This window comes from Nipponia nippon, unplaced genomic scaffold, assembly GCF_047370975.1.
Source record: "Nipponia nippon isolate SJK-2023a ecotype South Korea unplaced genomic scaffold, ASM4737097v1 scaffold_2, whole genome shotgun sequence".
In the NCBI taxonomy this organism is placed as follows: Eukaryota; Metazoa; Chordata; class Aves; order Pelecaniformes; family Threskiornithidae; genus Nipponia; species Nipponia nippon.
The window spans coordinates 24,136,243-24,146,334 of NW_028262336.1; positions in this window are offsets into that span (position 1 = coordinate 24,136,243).

Consider the following 10,092-nt stretch of genomic DNA (forward strand, 5'->3'; position numbering starts at 1 on the left):
GTTTTTAACCAAAAATTAAGAACTTTTCCAAAGTTACTTTGGCCAGCTTCTATTGTAACTATGACAATATTTTATTAGTAAGGGCCTGAAGATGCAAGCAGACCCTCTTGGTTATTTGTCTGTATACCACACAATCAGATCAAAAACCTTACACAGAGAACAGTACTCAATTATCAGAAATGTAAGTGTACACATTATTCAGAGGTCAAGAAAATGCGAAATGAAGTTCAGCAGTTCTGTTGTTTCCTGAACTCTGCAAACTGGTTTGAGAAGTCAATGAGGAGCTTTTTCAGCCTTTGAAAACAGAGTACGCTCTCCTTAAGCTCCTCATTGCTCATTTCTCGGTGTTTTAGTAGTTCTCTTCCCTTCATGCCCCCAGAAGCTGGCAGTGTAGGACTCTCGAGGAAGTACTCAGTAGTAGGGCAATATTTTTGTTCAATTTCCATCAGCAATGCTTTTTTATTATTATTATTATTATTTTTAAAATAAAATTTGTGCCATGAATTTATTCACATTCACTACAGAGCAATCCATCCCTTTCCAGAAGGCTTCCTTCCATTCCCCAGGACCTTGGACATTTCAGCTACCCAAACATGCAATGTGCATTCACATTGAGGGAGCACCAGTGAAGATATTTGTGGAACGTGACTTTTAGTACCTCACATCTCCCAGATACTCACCCCAAGTTAAAGCAGACCACATAATTAAGTAGTGGCTTCCCTGCAAGATTACCAGCGATTTTGGACAGATCATGTGGCTCAGGACAGCCACAGATATGGCTCCATGAGGTCACGGCAGCCTGGGAAAGTATCTTAGATGTTTGGGAACAGTTCAGTGACAACAGGTCAATTGAGATCAATAAAGCCCCTGAAGAGATACTGAGTTTGTATTATTTGTAGAAAGGAGATTCCCAAGTCTTGGGTCATTAAAATCAGCAGCAAGTCTCTCACGGGCCTTAAGGCAAGTGGGCAAGATCTGCAACACACATGAGATCAGAATAGGATCTCTTGAGATTTTTCAGTTTTTGTTTATAACATCTGGATCAGCAAAATATCTTTAAGATGTTCAGATACTCAACACTTTCAAAATACAGCTCCTATAACAGACAGCAGAAGCACTCATTTCTAGCTTCTGTGCTTTCAAGATGAAAACAATCTTTGTGCGAATGGACAACTGGGGAAGAACACTTAAGGAGAGAAAGAAAAACAAAATTTAAATTAAAAATTCATTTCCACTCAGATATTCCTACAGCACTATTTGTAAACATTTGCAAGTTCTCAAAGATACCTTGCTGTTATTTTATTTCCTTAACATGCTTAGGAAAATGTTTGAAATACAGTACCTTACACTATATGTAATTTAACTCATACCTGTTTCTGATGCTTTTAAAAATTGGACAAATACTATTCTTTCCTGAGCTAATTCAGCACCACAACCTACCTATAACCAATTCTGCCAACTAAGATCACTACTTCTAGGACAGTTTCCATACAGCCACTTGGCTGCAATCCCTTAGTCCGTCTTATTAAGAAACACTCTCAGGTTTTCCATATTAGGCAGCTGGAATAGCCGCAAATACTATGTTTTGCATTTAATGATTTAATCAATTTTGCTCCCTTCTCAGAGACCACCACCATGAACCTTGTATATGTGAAATTATTTTCTTCTTTCATCTATGGCAAAATCACCTTATATTGTCAGTGCTTTTCTAAAGGAAGATTCTGTTATTACCATTCTCTCTCGACAGAGAGGAAAGAGGACCATGCGTAGAGAATTGCATGCAACAAATGTCGGAGGAATAGAAGTCGGGACAAGGAAGTGGGGGTAAAATAAGCAGTATCCAAAGGAAAAGATTCAACTAGTAAGAAATTATGATGTATTGAAGTGGACTTATCTCCATGAGTGGGAAATCTAGTCCTAACTTGAAGAATACTAAATGTTCAAACAAGACATATGAAAGAAAGAAAAATAAAGAAATCCCTGGATAAAACCAGGTGGTTCTGTTGCGAGTGGGATTGCTCAACTTCAGTGCAAGACAGGAGAACAGACTGGTCTCATGTAAAAATCTAGGAAGGAGGAAAAGGAGACTCTACAAAGAAAGGACAGAAAAATAGCCTGATATTCATATTTTGGGGGGAATAATAAGAGATAGGAATAAGAAAGTAGTAGTTATGCATTTACAAGTTCAAAGGCACTTTTCTGCCACCATCCCCTGACCCCAAACAGGCACACTCTTGATCTTTTAATAATTTGATTAGTTATATGTGTGCTAAGTTTTTAGTTTCCCAAAAAAACCCAACCCAACCCAAACAAAAAATCCAAACACTAAAAAGGCACAACTACCTACCATTAACCACTTGGCTAAAGTTAAGCTAGGAAGATATGGCAATTTAACATTCCTGATTGTATCAGATATGTCTCTAAAACTCTTTAAATTCCAGAAAAAAGATAGATACATATGCCAAATGAAATGATCTTTTTTTTTTTTTTTTCAGTTTTATGACTGAAGCAGCTTATATAGAACACAGGAATTAGTAGGATTCTGCTTTGTTTTGAGACAGATAAACTCATGCTTACAGCACTTGATTATTTTATAGCTATCATCACTCTGCTTGGACAGTGGGGAGTATTATACTCTACTATAGATACACATATAGAATATATACTAAAAATTAGCATATATTAGTATATTGTTACATATATGTATGTTTATATAATATATATTGTCTAATTCTTGATGCAGTTTCGGTCTCCCTGAAACTAAGTGCTAAAAAAAATTTTTCAAGCTTTTTCTTTTATTGGAGTAATCATAATTAAACAACAACTCTGAAAGAACAGAGATTTTGTCCATAACATGATCTTTCAAAGATGAATGAAAAGGTTTTCTATTGCTGCTTTTAGGTATAATTTCAGTTCTCATGAGCAGTTCTGCTAGTCTGATGCTTGCAAACTGCTAACCTGGATGAACCTAATAGTCACGAAAGATGGATTCTATAGTAACTTTTAGCCTTTTTCATTCTATTTTAATATAATTACTTATTTAATTTTATTTTATTTTATTGAGCTATGAAAAGTAATTAGCTTTTATTGTTGGTTATTTACCTCACCAAAGTGCTTGTTAGCAGGATTTTGGGAAAGAAGAGAATCCAAACACATTCAGAGACTAATTAAAGTGGCCTTCATTTGTGAAGATCCAAAAAGGTTAAGAGAAATCCTCAATTACCTTGCCTTTGGACTAGCCATATGGTGGAAGCTTTGTCAGTAACACTAACTCTGCAGTTTTACTACATACATTTCCTAATATCTGAGTTTTTCTACAACCTGTTTACAAAACTAAACGTAAGAGTTTACATCACATACAGAAGAACAGCCAGGTGACTTCAAAAAGAACAATAAACATTCAAATCAGTTTTCTGCAGTGAGTTTCCTCCAAGAGGACATGAAGCATTTTCCATCCTATGCCCTCATAGATACAGCCTGTCATTTGACATTTAACTCTAGAGAGCTGAAGGCATTCCAAGTTTGTAAACTCATGAAGCCATGGGTCAGCTTGTGCAATATAGCGTTTGACAAGAATCACTTTAACGAGCAGATATCCTTAAGGTATTCCACATATTCAAAGTCAGAGTATGTAATGCATAAGCTTATTACATAGAGCTTTCATTGTAGCAAGTGTAACTGGCATTCTTGGCATGCCAGTATCTGTTTTTCCTTAGGTTTAGTTAAGATAAAATCCCCCAGATGTTTGTTTTTGAAGTAGTATCCTGGGTAGTATATCCTCTTGCAATAAAAATAACTTTTGCCAAATGTTCTCTAGGAACAGAATCACCTCCTCTTTCCTTCTATAAAGCTATACACTTTTTTTTCAGGCTTTTACTAATCAAACTTTTACATAAGAATTCTTATTTCTTAAATTTCTAGATTTCTTTTTGTGCTGCAGATGTCAGCAGTTGTCTTTCCTTCCTCCTTGAACAAAACCTTCCACCCTTGAAACAACTGAAGCTTTAATTCAATGACGTAGTCTCAAGAGATTATTCAGTCTTCTCTGTAAAGATGAAGTAAAATCTACTGATTAGACTTTCTAGAGAGGATGATTTTGTATTTCATGCATGTTATCCATTAAACTAGCTGCTGCAGGGTGTTTTGTGTGAGGATTAACTTCCCCCCTCCCCAAGTGGTTCACTTGAGGAAGTTGCAGGGAGAAGGGGATGAAAAGAAAGGAGGAAAACAGAACAATTTAGGATCAGTAGCATGTTCAGGTGGTATCAGTTGCCAAAGCTCAGTTTTGGACAGAAGCATGAGAGCCAAGCCTTCTGAGTTCCTGGCATCCCTGACATTGATTAGAGCTCATTGGGAATGCAAGAACAGTAGTTATAACTGGCATTCCTGCTTCTGCAAGGTAGGGAGGATCACAAATAGCTTAACTCATGAAAAGAGATACCAGTATGTGTCTAGAAGAAAATGAATTCTGTTTCCTGCTGAATCAGCCACCTTATCGCTGCAGAGCTGAATTAGCAACAATTGACATCTGCAACTGAATTAATCCCAGCTCTCCAGGAATTAGAATCTTGAAACAGCAAGGAGTCATTGACACCCTGTTACCGCCATCTGAATTACCGAAAGTTATGAGACCACAGTAGTTCTCCTTATTGAAGGGAGATCTGTGATGAAGCTACCCCTTATTAGAGAAGAAATCCCCCAGGTGTAGGTAACCTTAACAGACCTTGCATCTGGAAAACACCATTTGTTCAAGAGAACAAATCCATGGAGATCACTGTTCTAGTGTTACATGTTAGGTTAGAATAGCAATATGACATTTCATAGAATCATAGAATCATGGAATATCCTGAGTTGGAAGGGACCCACAAGGATCATCGAGTCCAACTCCTGTCCCTGCATAGGACAACCCCAAAAATCACACCATATGTCTGAGGGCGTTGTCCAATTGCTTCTTGAACGTTGTCAGGTTTGGTGTCATGACTACCTCCCAGGGGAGCTTGTTCCAATGCTCCACCACCCTCTGGGTGAAGAACCTTTTCCTAATCTCCAACCTAAACCTCCCCTGGTATATCTTCCTGCCGTTCCCTCAGGTCCTATCATTGGTCACCAGGGAGAAGAGATCAGCACCTGCCCCTCCCCTTCCCCTTGCGAGGAAGCTGTAGTCCGCGATGAGGTATCCCCTCAGTCTCCTCTTCTCCAGGCTGAACAGACCAAGAGACTTCAGCCACTCCTCGTATGGCTTCCCCTCTAAACCCTTCACCATCTTTGTGGCTCTCCTCTGGACACTTTTTAGTAGCTTTGTGTCCTTTCTGTACTGTGGCGCCCAAAACTGCACACAGCGCTCAAGGTGAGGCTGCACCAGTGCAGAGCAGAGCAGGACAATCCCCTCCCTTGACCGGCTAGCAACACAGTGCTTGATGCACCCCAGGACACGGTTGGCCCTCCTGGCTGCCAGGGCACACTGTTGGCTCATGTTCAACTTGCCGTCAACCAGAACCCCCAGATCCCTCTCTGCGGGGCTGCTCTCCAGCCTCTCGTTCCCCAGTCTGTATGTACATCCAGCGTTGCCATGTCCCAGGTGCAAAATCCAGCACTTGCCCTTGCTCATTGTGGCAGTTTGAAACACCACTTATGATCTCAGTTTGGGACAGAACTGCTGCTCACTTAGAGTTGGTATTTTGCATCTGGTTTGACAATCAGGGCTAATTAATGAGCACAGAGTTTCATTCTACTGATTAATCTGATCTAAACCCAATAAATATTAATAAATTGAGGCTGTAGCCATGAAGATTTTGCTGAAGAACTACCTTTAATGGGATTTGGGGGGGGGGGGGGGCAGGGGGAAGCATGTTATTTTAGTAGATACAAGATGCTACAGTTTAAAAATGCTTAAAAAATCTGTGAACTTACAATTTTTGTGCTAATATGTAAAAAAATGTCCTGTGGTGTTTAAGAAACCCTGTTTATCTAAAATGTTGTGTTCATTTTTTTTAAAGCTACTTCTGCTATATGTTACATCTAAATGGATTATAATCGAAGGAAATTAAATTACTTTGGTCCTCCTTGGCAGAACTTGATGTAACTGTCAGTCATACTGCATTGCATGTACAGCCACAATGGCATTTTGCACTGTGCAATGCAGCACTATGCAGAAATACCTGAGTTAGCGCTGAATTAGCTGGCTGACAGATCAAGGTGGGAACAGTGTGATTCTAACTGGGGTATTGCAGTTCAAGGCAGTGCGCCTCGCTGGCCCCACCTACACAGACCACTAACTTGCAGGTAGTTTAGGAATTTCTAAGTGGCACTGTATTGTGCCAGCTAGACATACATTTTTAGACACTCGAATAATGAACGATGGCACATTTCCTTTCTTCTTTCCTCTCTCCTGCTCCTTTTTTTCCTTTGAGTTGCATTAACTTTATGGGTGGATGGTACCTCAGATGCTGCTAAAGGGGGGTGAAGGAAGCTTAAACTTTCTCTAATCCCTTCCCTCTTCTAGTACATCTTACATCTTCTCAAATGTTTTTAGCATCTGTACTGAATTCTTTTCCATAACTACAGAAAAAAAAAAACACATTAAAAATATAATGTTATTATAGTCCCAAGAAAATTGGCAGGGGAAGCTACACAGCTTAAACTGTTTTTGGAAGCCAATGAAATATCAAATAGATAGAGCTCTAGAAAAGTTATTTAATAAATTATCCATGTGCAAGCCATCGCACATGGTAAATGTACAAAATTCTTTCCTCCTACTTTCAGTTGTATACAGGGGCAGCTTTAGAGACTGCATCATCTAGGCTCATGGGCAAATGACAGAATAGTTTTAGATATGAGTGGGAAAACTAAAAAGAAAATGAGAATAATCATTGCTGAGAAATGAACTGATAAAACAGCTGTAACTCAGATTTTAAACAGTACTTCATGAAAGCAAAGTATACAGTACTATCACCTTGGTGAATGGTAAAATAGAGGAACTCTTAAGCCAGTCCAAAGAGCAACTATTCCAATTTATTTTCCTTTTTTCCCCCTTCTAGGCTTGTTTGAAAATTGATTAGTGATACTAAATAGTAACCTTGTTTTAAGATTGGCCAAATCTGGTCTTTAAAGTGTTTAAAAAGCAATAAGGAGAAGCACACAAGCATTTAAAGATCAGAATTATTCACAAATTCATAGACTAAATACCATTAAGTTATCCAATGATTTAACCACCTTATGGAACAAAAGTGCTCGTTTATCTGTTTTCCTCTGTGATTAGGAAAATAATTTGCCTTAGACTAAAATTTACCTTAGAAAAGTACCTAGCCCCGATTTGAAGATAGCAATATTTTGAAAGCTTTATGTTCAGCTAAACTAACCTCTTTCTAATTTTTTTTTCCAGATTAGGAAATAAAACCTTGCAAATGTGGCAAAATAATGATGCCAGGGAAAAGAGACTCCACCTTTCAAAGAGTTGCTTCGTGGACATACAAAGTATTAGGATTTTGCAATAATCACCACAAACTTTTAATGAACTAGAAATTACTTACATTCTGGGCACCAGAACTTTGAAATATGCATTGTTAGTTTTTCGAGTTGTAATGCAATTATTGTAATTTTTTAAAACTGTAATTTGTTAAAATTCTAGGTTGCTCAGTCACTTCATAATGCTACTGTGTCTTATCCGCAGTTCTGAGATGGGACATACATTGTGGGTGAAACTACAGTATGAACAGAGTGAATGTATTATAAAGACCATAAACCTGGTCCCAGTCGTGAGTCCTGTTTCCATCGTTTAGAGGGCCCAGATGAACAATTGCAACTTATGCAGTTGACAGGTCTGGGAAGCAATTATTTTTTAACTGAAAGTGAGATCACTGTTTCCTGAAAAAAAGAATTATACTTTAACTATGAAAGGGACAGGGAGAAGTAGGCAGATTAATAGGCACCTTCTTAGCTGGTGTGAATTGGCACTGATAAGGAAAGCTCCTCTGACGCAGTATCACAGGGCTCTGTGTTTTCTTTCTGCAGGAAAGCAAGCAGCAAGTGGCTGCAGGTAAGATGAAGACAAGCCTAGAAAGTTTCTGCAGATAATTATGAAAATGCAGTTTGGTCTCAACACAACTGCACTTCTTTCCCGCCCCCCAAGAGACTTGTGATGAGAAGTGCAGCAAAGACCAGCAGAATGCCAGGAACAGTCACTGTATATACAATTTTGGCTAATAAACCAGCATAAAGCATGTCAAAAAAGTGCTGCATAATTTACTAAAGACAGAATTTGTTTTGTTTCTCTATGCATGCTGTTAATTCCACTGGAAAAGAGATGGCGGTGTGGATGCCTAGAGAGTTTCTTTAGCTGTGCGAATATATGACAATTTCATTTGAATGTGGCTTTAGGAACTGCCAAGCTAACAAAGTTTTACAAAGGCATAAGAAAAAGAAAGACGACCTTTTCCGTGTCTATGGCTGGTATTCAACTTAAGATTCCCACCAATTTGGAGGGTGTCATTTCTGAGAGAGTAGGAGACACTACATTCTGGAAAACTTGTAACATCTCTCTAATTTTCCCCACCTCCTTTGGCTGAACATCACTTGAGATCCAGGATAATTCAGACAAATGTAAGCTCCCTCATGTTTGCAACACAGAAGTAGGTTAAAAACATATAGAGCTGAAAGGCTTTGATTACCAAACACATTTTAAAATTCTCATTGTATTCAATACAGTTTTTGGTCATGCTCTTCTCTTTCTGCTTACCATCAGTTTTACACGAAGAAAAGGCTGAATCTCAGATGCCATGGAAATTTCAGGTAACTTCTCCATTTCAGAATGTATTGTTCAGAACGACCAGTTTTAGATCACAGCTCAACTTAACCTATAGATTTAGAAAAAATTAGTTAGAGGCTTGGAAGCCTAAAATCCACATGGAAAAAATCTGTATCAGTCAAACAAATAAATAACTCTTCTATGAAATCAAAAAAGATGGTAGCAAAACACAGCAGTGCTTGAAATAATTTTCCATTGCTACTTATAGATGTCAAGGGGTTTTTTTTAGTAAGAAACTGATCTCAAGTATCTTTAAGGCAGCTAGGAAATCCATTAAGTGTTTTAAAGTCCATTGTAATCTGAGACGTGTTGACTTCAAAACTTGGCTATAAACATCCAAATCTCTAGCTGAGTTCTGAGAAAGATGACGTTGACTGGCAAACCATCAAATAACTTGCATACAGGATGTCCTTTAAACATATCTGTAATAATCTATCCCATTTAAAAGCAAAGCATTCACAAGTGCGCAAGTAATAAAAGAAATCTACAGACTGTAGTTGTAGAAAAAACCTTAACAACATGACTGTGAAGAACAAAGTCTTTAAAGCGGTCCTTTGAAGAGGTCCAAAAGAATTACCACAGTGTGTTTTCAGAGTGACAGTAACGTAACTTTGACCACAATACCTTCTAGGGCAGTGAGAAAAGGGGACTTCACAGAATATATACCTGTATATGTGCATGCATATTTATACATTTTTAAAGTTGGCAATAGTACATTTGTTCTTGCTAGGGAAAACACAGACCAGGAAAGCCCATAAAGCCTTTAACAGGTATGAAATCCACAGGGACCTGGGTCTTGAGCACATTCACCAGCCGGTGAGACAGTTACTAACCCCGAATGAGCCGGCAGCCTGGGGCTTGGTAGCCGCCCCTCCGAGAGCCTCAAGCCCGGAGCGGGAGGTGGCAGCCCCGACGGCACCGGCCGGGCGCCGCACGCCAGGCGCCTTCGCCGCTCGCTGCCCAGCTCCACGGCCGCCCGCGAAGTGGGGCGGGCGCTCCTCGGACACCGGTCCCCTGCCCACCGAAACCGGGCCCGCCGCTCCCCGCGCAGCCGGCCGACCCCCGGGCGCTCCCCGCGCAGCCGGCCGGCCCCACGGCGGGGCTGGGGCAGGGGCAGGGGCAGGGGCAGGGGCAGGGGCAGGGGCTGGGGCTGGGGCAGGGGCTGGGGCAGGGTCTGGCCGCCGCCGTCGGGGCCTGCCGGGGGGCGGCGGGGGGCGGTGCGGGGGCGGTCCCGGCCGCCCGCCTGGGCCGTCCCTCGGCGGGGGAGCAGATATAGGCAGGGCCGCGGG